The sequence below is a fragment of the Balaenoptera physalus genome (assembly GCF_965194825.1).
Source record: "Balaenoptera physalus genome assembly, chromosome: X".
Taxonomy (NCBI): domain Eukaryota; kingdom Metazoa; phylum Chordata; class Mammalia; order Artiodactyla; family Balaenopteridae; genus Balaenoptera; species Balaenoptera physalus.
This window is the reverse complement of record NC_138903.1, coordinates 132,692,385-132,700,307: the sequence shown is the minus strand read 5'-3', so window position 1 is coordinate 132,700,307 and position 7,923 is coordinate 132,692,385. Positions and strand designations below refer to the sequence as shown.

The following is a 7,923-nucleotide window of genomic DNA, read 5'->3' as shown; positions in this document are numbered from 1 at the left end:
ATGGCTGCCCGGGTGGTTGAGGGCAGGCTTTACAGTGTGAAGAGGTGTGATGAGGCTCCTGGCTTGGGAACAGCCAGCCTGTGTCTGTTGTGGAGATTCCAGGCTTAATGAGGGCAGGATGTGAGTGCAGGGTGGGGTCCTGTTATTAGGTTCCTCTGCCCCCACAACTCCTGGCTTCCGGCACCCCACCCCCGACACATTTGGGACAGTTACCGATGGAGGCCATTCTGTTGCTGGAGGGCCGATGAGTGTGCCTGGATGCTCCGAGCCCTGCCACATCAAGCCCTTACCAAGCAGGTCCCGTTGCGGCAACGCTGACGCCTCCAGGGCTCCCTGACCCAGCCGTTTGCCCTGCACAGAGACGCTGAGGCCTTTCTCCTTCGTCCACCTGGGCTTTCTGGGAGCAGTGGGAAGCCCACGGTGGCCTCAGCACGGAGGGCCTGGGACACCCCTGGACTGTGCAGCCCTGAGGCGCATTCTTCTGGCTCTCAGGCTCCGTCCAGGGCTTCGAGGTGGCCTCTGGAGTCCGCTCGGCAGCCCGCAGGCAGCGCCCACGGAGTCGGAGAAAGTGAGCGCGCGACCAGGGGCTTCGCTCAGGCGGGACCCCAGAATTACCGCGGGCGCCCTGGGCAGGGGCCAGATGGCTGCCCCGACAGGCAGTGGGGGCGGGAGGGGCGTCGGCGGTCCCGTCACGCTGGCGAGGAGGGGGTGGGGCTCCTGTCTGCGGGCGGCGGGGGGAGAGGGAGGGGAGGGGATGGAGGCTCCAGCTGCAAAGGGGCAGGTGCTGGTGGGAGGGGGAGGGGCTCCTGACTCAGGATGGGGGGTGCGGGAGGGGGTCTCCAGGTTGCCGGGGTCGGCGTAGGGGGCAGGGGCGCTCCAGGTCCCGCACTGGGAGAGAGAGGCTGGGACGGCCCCTGGCTGGGGGGTCTGGGAGGGGAGGGCTCTGCTTCGCCTGGCCTCCCGCCCAGATGAGTCCTCCCTGGCCCGTGCTGGGCCTGGCCGCCGCGCCCCCCCAGCTCTCAGCCTGCCCCCGCGCGTGGCTCCCGGTGGCCGCGCCGCTGCCTCTTGCGCCCCCTGGATGCCCGAGGTGGCCGCCAGGCCTGCCGCCTCCCTGACCTTGATCCCTCGGCCCCTGAGCCCCTTCTGCTACTACTGCGTGGGCTCCCGCTGTTTCAGGGAATACACGGCCCCTCCGGGCGGGCCCACAGAGGACCCTGACCAGGCAGACCCTGCAGACACTGAAGCGGCAGGTGTTTTATCCCCACCATCTGCAAGCATTTCCAGAGAAATGAGGATCTTGCGCTTTGAAGTACTGCTCAGTATTCCCTGGGCTGGCCCTGCTCTCCCTGCCCTGGGAGAGCCAGTTACCAACTATATTGAAACGACTATTTTAGTCACCTGGAGTTTACTTTGGCCACCTGTGAGCAAGGTCTAGATTTCACTGGGATGAAACGGATGAAAATAGGTGGTTTGAACGAAGAGAGGCTGCCAAAGCGGAAAGGGCTCGCTGTGTGACTGGAATCCTGGGAGCTTTGCGTGAGCTGCGCCGAGCTGGGGAAAACACCACCCCTCCCTCCCCGCCGACAGACACACACACACACGTCCAAATTGAATAATACATCCTCCAGGAGTAAAACACACAGAGCAGCAATTTTGGCTGGTTTTCTATTCCGTTTCCTATGGAGCTGCAAATTCTCTGAGATGTCATGAAAAGAAAAGAATTTCCAGAGGAAAGAGGGACAGAGTCTGGGATCAGAATAATACTAGAAATAAGTCCTAGCCACTAAAGAAGCAATGTCCGCCAGTGTCCCCGGGTTCAGGCAGGTTCAGAAATGTGGCGGCATCAGAGACCCACAGGTTCGGGCCGTGACCTGGCATCGAAAGGAAGGAGCAACTTCTGGGCCTAATGAGATTGTGAGGTCACTGCAGTGGGAGGTGCAGACGGCGCCGGGGGCTAAAGAGGCAGCCCTCCCTGCTGAGCGCCGTAGAGCAACGTGAACGTTACGTGTGATCCTGGATTTGAAGCACCTGCCACATAGCAGGCGGGCACTTGGAAAAGGAGGAGAATTTCAAGGCCAATGTGACGTGTTCAGACACTCCTGCCGGAAAAGAAGGGGATTTTGTCATCACAAATGGTAAGCGCTGCTTCTGTTGAGCCTCTACTAGGCAGTGTGGACTTGGAGAGACGTCAGGTGCTCGTCCCCATCTTGTCTTCCTCTCCTCCCCGCACAAATGGGGACACAGCACTGCCAGTCCTCTTTACTTAGGAGGGGTCATGTGATGACCTTTTGCCACTGAATTCTGAGCAGAAGCACTTTTGTCACGGCCAACTGTGTAGAAGGCACAGCGGGGCCGGGGGTTAATCCTCAAGGCATGACAACACAGACACAGACCACTGTGTTTCCTCCCCCAGGGTCTTAAGTCCTGCACCTTTGACCCTTAGATGTGAGATGCCAGACTCTGTGCCTTTAAGGCCCTGGGCAGGGTTGGAGGTGTTCCAGAGAGAGGCTGCCCCACAGGGAGCCCGCGGAGGGAATTCCCCCAAGCCACCCGCACCCTTAGGTCCCTGAGCTGCACCCATCCGTCCCTGCGGGGCTGTGCTGAGTCTCTGTCAGGAGGGCAGCCGCCAGCTGCCAAACGGCCCTGTTGGGGTCGGGGGCGTCCTCGGGGGGCCCAGCCCCGAGTCCCCCCCGGGGGTGACCCCGCTGCCCCCAGCGCCCACTCTCTCCGGAACCTGGCCTCGGTCTGCGCAGCCTGGCTTCTGCCCTGCCTGTCCCCGCACTGAGAGCCGCTTAGGCCCCGGTCCTGATGACCTCATGCATGTGTGTTTATCTGGAAGTGCCAGAGAAGCATCCCCTCCCACCAATATCATGCTTCGGGTGGAGCTGGCAGGATGTGATGTAGCCACTCGGCGAGTCTCCTCGTGGTTGGTAAATGATAATCATGGCCGCGTGGATGTGGGGCGAATCTCTGTGCTTCCGAGTTATTTTGAAATCATTCCCTACGTAATGCCCAAATGTTTGAGTACACTGATGGCCTTCTGAATGTGACCGTGAGGTTTTGGTTTTTGAGCCTGAGTGTGAGAGGCAGAGGGGCGTCTTGTGAGCCCCGCGCAGAGCCGGCTAGGACTCTGGTGTCCCCGATCAGGGTGTCTGAGCAGAGGGCCAGGCTGCAGCAGATGGCAGGGGTGGTCCCCAGGACGCTCCCCCAGGCCCCAGCCACCCGCAGACCCGCATGAGGATGTGGAAAGGAGCCAGGCAGGGGAGGGCTTTGGGGTCCCGGTGATGCAGGCTGTGAAGAGGGTCAGCCGCCCCAGAGAGGGGGAAGGGGCAGCGCCCACCAGACCCCGTGTGACCCGCCCTGGGCTGGCCGGGGGCGGCCGGTGGGAGCAGGCGCCTCTGCCGGCGAGCTGCAGCCCTGGACCCCAGCAGGAAATGGGTGCTCCAGGACCAGACCCCCGTGGGGCGCTCCCGGGGGAAAGCAGGGATTCCTAGTGCCCGTTTGTGCAGTGAACTGACTGATGGGGGACAGTGCTAGCCCAGGCACGGCCGCGGCAGGCAGGGCAGCAGCGGCCGGGACACGCCAAGAGCACCCCAGGGACATTCCGGGAGGCACTTTTCAGGGGGGCAGCAGCACCCTCCCCAGTAGACTCTGGACGAGCACACACCACCCCGGCACCCAGCCAGTCCTGACCAGGGCGGGGCAGAGCACACGGGAGCTCCCTGCCCATCAGCGGGAAGGTCTGACGTCCTCTACGTGCCCTGAGCCTGCCCCGTGAGGGGCTGGTGTGAGTTGTCTCAGCCGTGGCCCTGTTTCCCGAGAAGCCCCCGTTCCCGGGCCCCAGCTAAAGTCTGCTCTGAGCTCCAGCCCCCTTGGCAAAGCGCTGACCTCCTGCCTGCCTCTCGCCTACCCTCCTCTGTGGCAAACATCGCCGGCTGCTGCTTGAGGGGCCTTCGTGAGCAAGTAAGGGGTCCCGGGCCTTTGCCTGTCCTTGGTCCCTGAGCTGGGGCTGGGCACAGGGACGGGGCTGGGCACAGGGATAGGGCTGGGATGGTGGCGGGATGCAGGGTGTGAAGCCAAGGGACATTCACAAGACAGCAGCAGGGTGCAAAGCCACGTGCGCTCAAGCATCCAGAGGAGGTCATCCACAGGGCCCTGAAGGGCACAGACACTCACGCCCGTGAGGACACTGTGAGAGTCCTCCAGCCCGGCGGTCCCCGTGCTTTGAATGCAGGCTTGCCGCCTGCCTGACAGCCAGTCTGCCGGGGGAAGTGAGCCTGCAGGAGAAGGTGGGGCCACCACGCCGCCGGGAGAGACGGGAGCAGAGTGGGCAGTGGAAGGAGAGAGCAGGGCCCAAGCCTGCGCAGAAGAGCCGCCTTCAGAGGGCCGTGCCTCGGACCCCCACGTCCAGACGAAACCTTCTCCATCCTCACGCCCTCTCTGCTAGATCCCACCTCTCCTCCAGGGCCTCATCTTCATTTCAGGGGAGGTGGCGTCTTGACAGGGTTTAGGAGAGTCCCCGTGGGCAGGGTCCGGCGTCAGGCTCTCAGCGTCCTCATCTGTAGAATGGAGAGTGTAACAGTACAACTTCTGAGCCTTGATATGAGATTGTGTTCGGTTCCTGGAGCCGCCCAACAAGGTAGCACAAATTGAAGTCGCCAGTGGGGTTGCGACTTCTCTCCCTTTTCTGAAGGCTCAAGTGAAAAACATCACGGTGCTGGCAGGGCCATGCTTCCTCTGATGGCTCTGGAGGAGGGTTTTTCTTCTTTCTTCCATCTCGTGATGTCCCCAAGTGTTCCCTGGTTTATGGCTAGATTACTCCAGTCTCTGCCTTCATTTTCACATGGCTGTCTCCCCTCTGGTCATGCCTACGGCCAATTTGCCCTCTTCTTCTAAGGATACCGGTCATATGGGATTAGGCCCAGTCTAATGACCTCATCTTTTTTTTGTTTGTTTGTTTTTAACATCTTTATTGGAGTATAATTGCTTTACATTGTTGTGTTAGTTTCTGCTGTATGACAAAATGAATACATATATATATATCCCCATATCCCCTCCCTCTTGCGTCTCCCTCCCACCCTCCCTATCCCACCCCTCTGGGTGGTCACAAAGCACCGAGCTGGTCTCCCTGTGCTATGCGGCTGCTTCCCACTAGCTATCTATTTTACATTTGGTAGTGTATATATGTCCATGCCACTCTCTCACTTTGTCCCAGCTTACCCTTCCCCCTCGCCATGTCCTCAAGTCCATTCTCTACGTCTGCATCTTTATTCCTGGCCGGCCCCCTAGGTTCTTCAGAACCTTTTTTTTTTTTTTTAGATTCCATAGGTATGTGTTAGCATACGGTATTTGTTTTTCCCTTTCTGACTTACGACTTACTTCACTTTGTATGACAGACTCTAGGTCCATCCACCTCACTACATATAACTCAATTTCGTTTCTTTCTATACCTGAGTAATATTCCATTGTATATATGTGCCACATCTTCTTTATCCATTCATCTGTCGTTGGACACTTAGGTTGCTTCCATGTCCTGGCGATTGTAAATAGTGCTGCAGTGAACATTGTGGTACATGTCTCTTTCTGAATTATGGTTTTCTCAGGGTATATGCCCAGTAGTGGGATTGTTGTAATGACCTCATCTTAACTCGACTACATCTGCAAAGGCCCTATTTCCCAATAAGTTCCCCTCGCAGGTACTGGGGATGAGGGTTTCAGCATATCTTTTGGGGGGCATAATTTAACCCCAAACAAATATGCCACAAGGTGTCACCTGCATATGAAGTGCCTGACCCAGTGTAGGTGCTCAATGCCAAGGGGCTATTATTACTGCGTATCCAAGATCTACCTTTCCCCAGGCTGTAGCCCTGGACCCCATCATGAAATGTGTACTCTTGGGACACGTCCCTGTGGGACACTCCAGGATGGAAGAAGTGCACCTCTGGAAACAGACACTCCTTTTGCCCCTTATTGGAGGCGACCGTCAGGTGTGGGTGACGTCTTGCCTCAGGGTCGTGGCAGCTAAGAGGCCCAAAGCAACCCCCCCAACCCCGCTGACTTATCTGGAGGCATTTCCAGGATCCAGCATCTTTAGCAGCAGCCTCTGTGTGGGCACACACCACGCAGTTCCCAAACCAATCTTACCCAGAGTGGGGAAGATTAGACAGCAGCCCTGGCTTGAGGACTCTCAGTCAAGGTCCCGCTCCTCTGAGAAGCCCGTGCTTCCCCACGCATACCTAATGGTTTGCTCTGAACTCCCGTTTCCTCGGCAACAAGCTGAATCTTGCCTGGGTCTTGACAGACCTCTTTAAGTAACACTGGCAGATATCCTAAAGCCATTCTCGAGCAAGTACGGGGTTCCAGGTCTACACCTGGCCTCATTAGGGGGCTCCTGCCGTAGTCCAGGCAAACATCTATGAGGCTGGATCAAGGCACTGACTGCGGGGCTTGAGAAGAAAGTGCATTCCAGATATGTTTATGCAGTGGAAGAGGCCGGGCTTGTGTATCATATGGGCTTGGAGGTTAAGGGAGAGGGAAAGCTGAAGATAACTTAGGAAGGGTTTGTTTCACACTTACAGGCTCTGTGTGCTTGTGTTTGGTTTCCTTTCTATTTCCTTTTCTAACATACCCATCACCTTTTGTCCAAAGTTTCCTTTTGTCCTTTTTATTTTGAAAATGTCAATAGACTTTATTTATTTTGACCTTTTCCTTTAAGATTTGAAAACATTTTGTGAAAGCAGAATTCTTACATGCCCCTCACCCAGTTCCCTCTATTACTAACATTTTGCATTAATATGATAGACTTATTACAATTAATGAGCAGGTATTGATGCATTATTTATTATCAACTAAAGCCCATACTTTACTCAGATTTCTGTAGTTTTTACCTAAATGTCCTTTTCCCACTCCAGGAATCCAGCCAGGACACCACATGACATTTAGTTGTAATGTCTCCTTGGTCTCCTCTTAGCTTTAACAGTTTCTTTGTTTTTGATGATCTTGACAGTTTTGAGGAGCACTCATTAGATATTTTGTACCATGTCCCTCAGTTGGGATTTGTCTGCTATTTTACTCATGATTAGTCTGGGGTTATGAGTGTGGAGGAGGAGGATTACAGATGTAAAATGCCATTCTCATCACACCATGCCAAGTGTGTACACACTATTAGCACGATTGAGCACTGATGACGTTCACCTTGAGCATCTGGCTGAGGTAGTGCTTGTCAGGTGTCTACACTGTAAAGTGACTGTTTTGTGCCCCCTTTTCATACTGTCCTCTTTGGAAGAAGGTCACTACGTGTGGTCCATACTTCAGGGGCGAGGAGTTGTGCTGCACTTTCTTGAAGTGCAAGTACCTGTATAAACTGGAAGTTTTCTCTATGGGAGATGTGTCTATTCTTCCTTATTTATGTAATTAATAAATCATTTATTTTTCTCAGTATGGACTCATGGTATTTGTATGACACTTTGGGGGTAAAATCCAATGTAACTTTATATATTTTTATTTTCAAATTGTTGTAGGATTGGCCCTCGGTGCTCTTCCTGTTAGCTCCCTTCGTACATACCTTTGTCATACCCCTGGAAATATTGCTCTTTTTTTTTTTTTTTTGAGTACTTTCTTTTCACACACTACAAGATACCCCAGGCTCATTTTGCATATTTCCTGTCCCAATTCTAGAATCATCAATTTCTCCATGGAGCCCTTGTTCCTTTTATTGTAAAATGCTATGAAAAAACTAGATCTGGGCACTACGTGTGCTCATTGCTACTGGGGTGTCTTGGCTTCTAGGACCCCTTGGCTGACAGAGCAAAGAATTATATGTGTGCTTACTACTCTTTATTTATATATCTCTAAATATTTTATATGTAATCATCTGCATATATATTAAGCTAAACAAGAGTGCTTACTGATGTCTCCAACTCT

General features: G+C 54.8%; 1 pseudogene across 1 annotated transcript in view; it reads left to right on the top strand.

The window, feature by feature from the left end:
• Positions 1 to 7,923, top strand: part of LOC309652770 (homeobox protein Hox-D1-like) — a 34,307-nt pseudogene continuing 26,384 nt past the window's right edge. The window contains exons 1-3 of the transcript in view: positions 1 to 44; positions 493 to 659; positions 1,017 to 1,246. The product of the transcript in view is annotated as a homeobox protein Hox-D1-like (transcript). The remainder of the gene's footprint in view (positions 45 to 492; positions 660 to 1,016; positions 1,247 to 7,923) is intronic.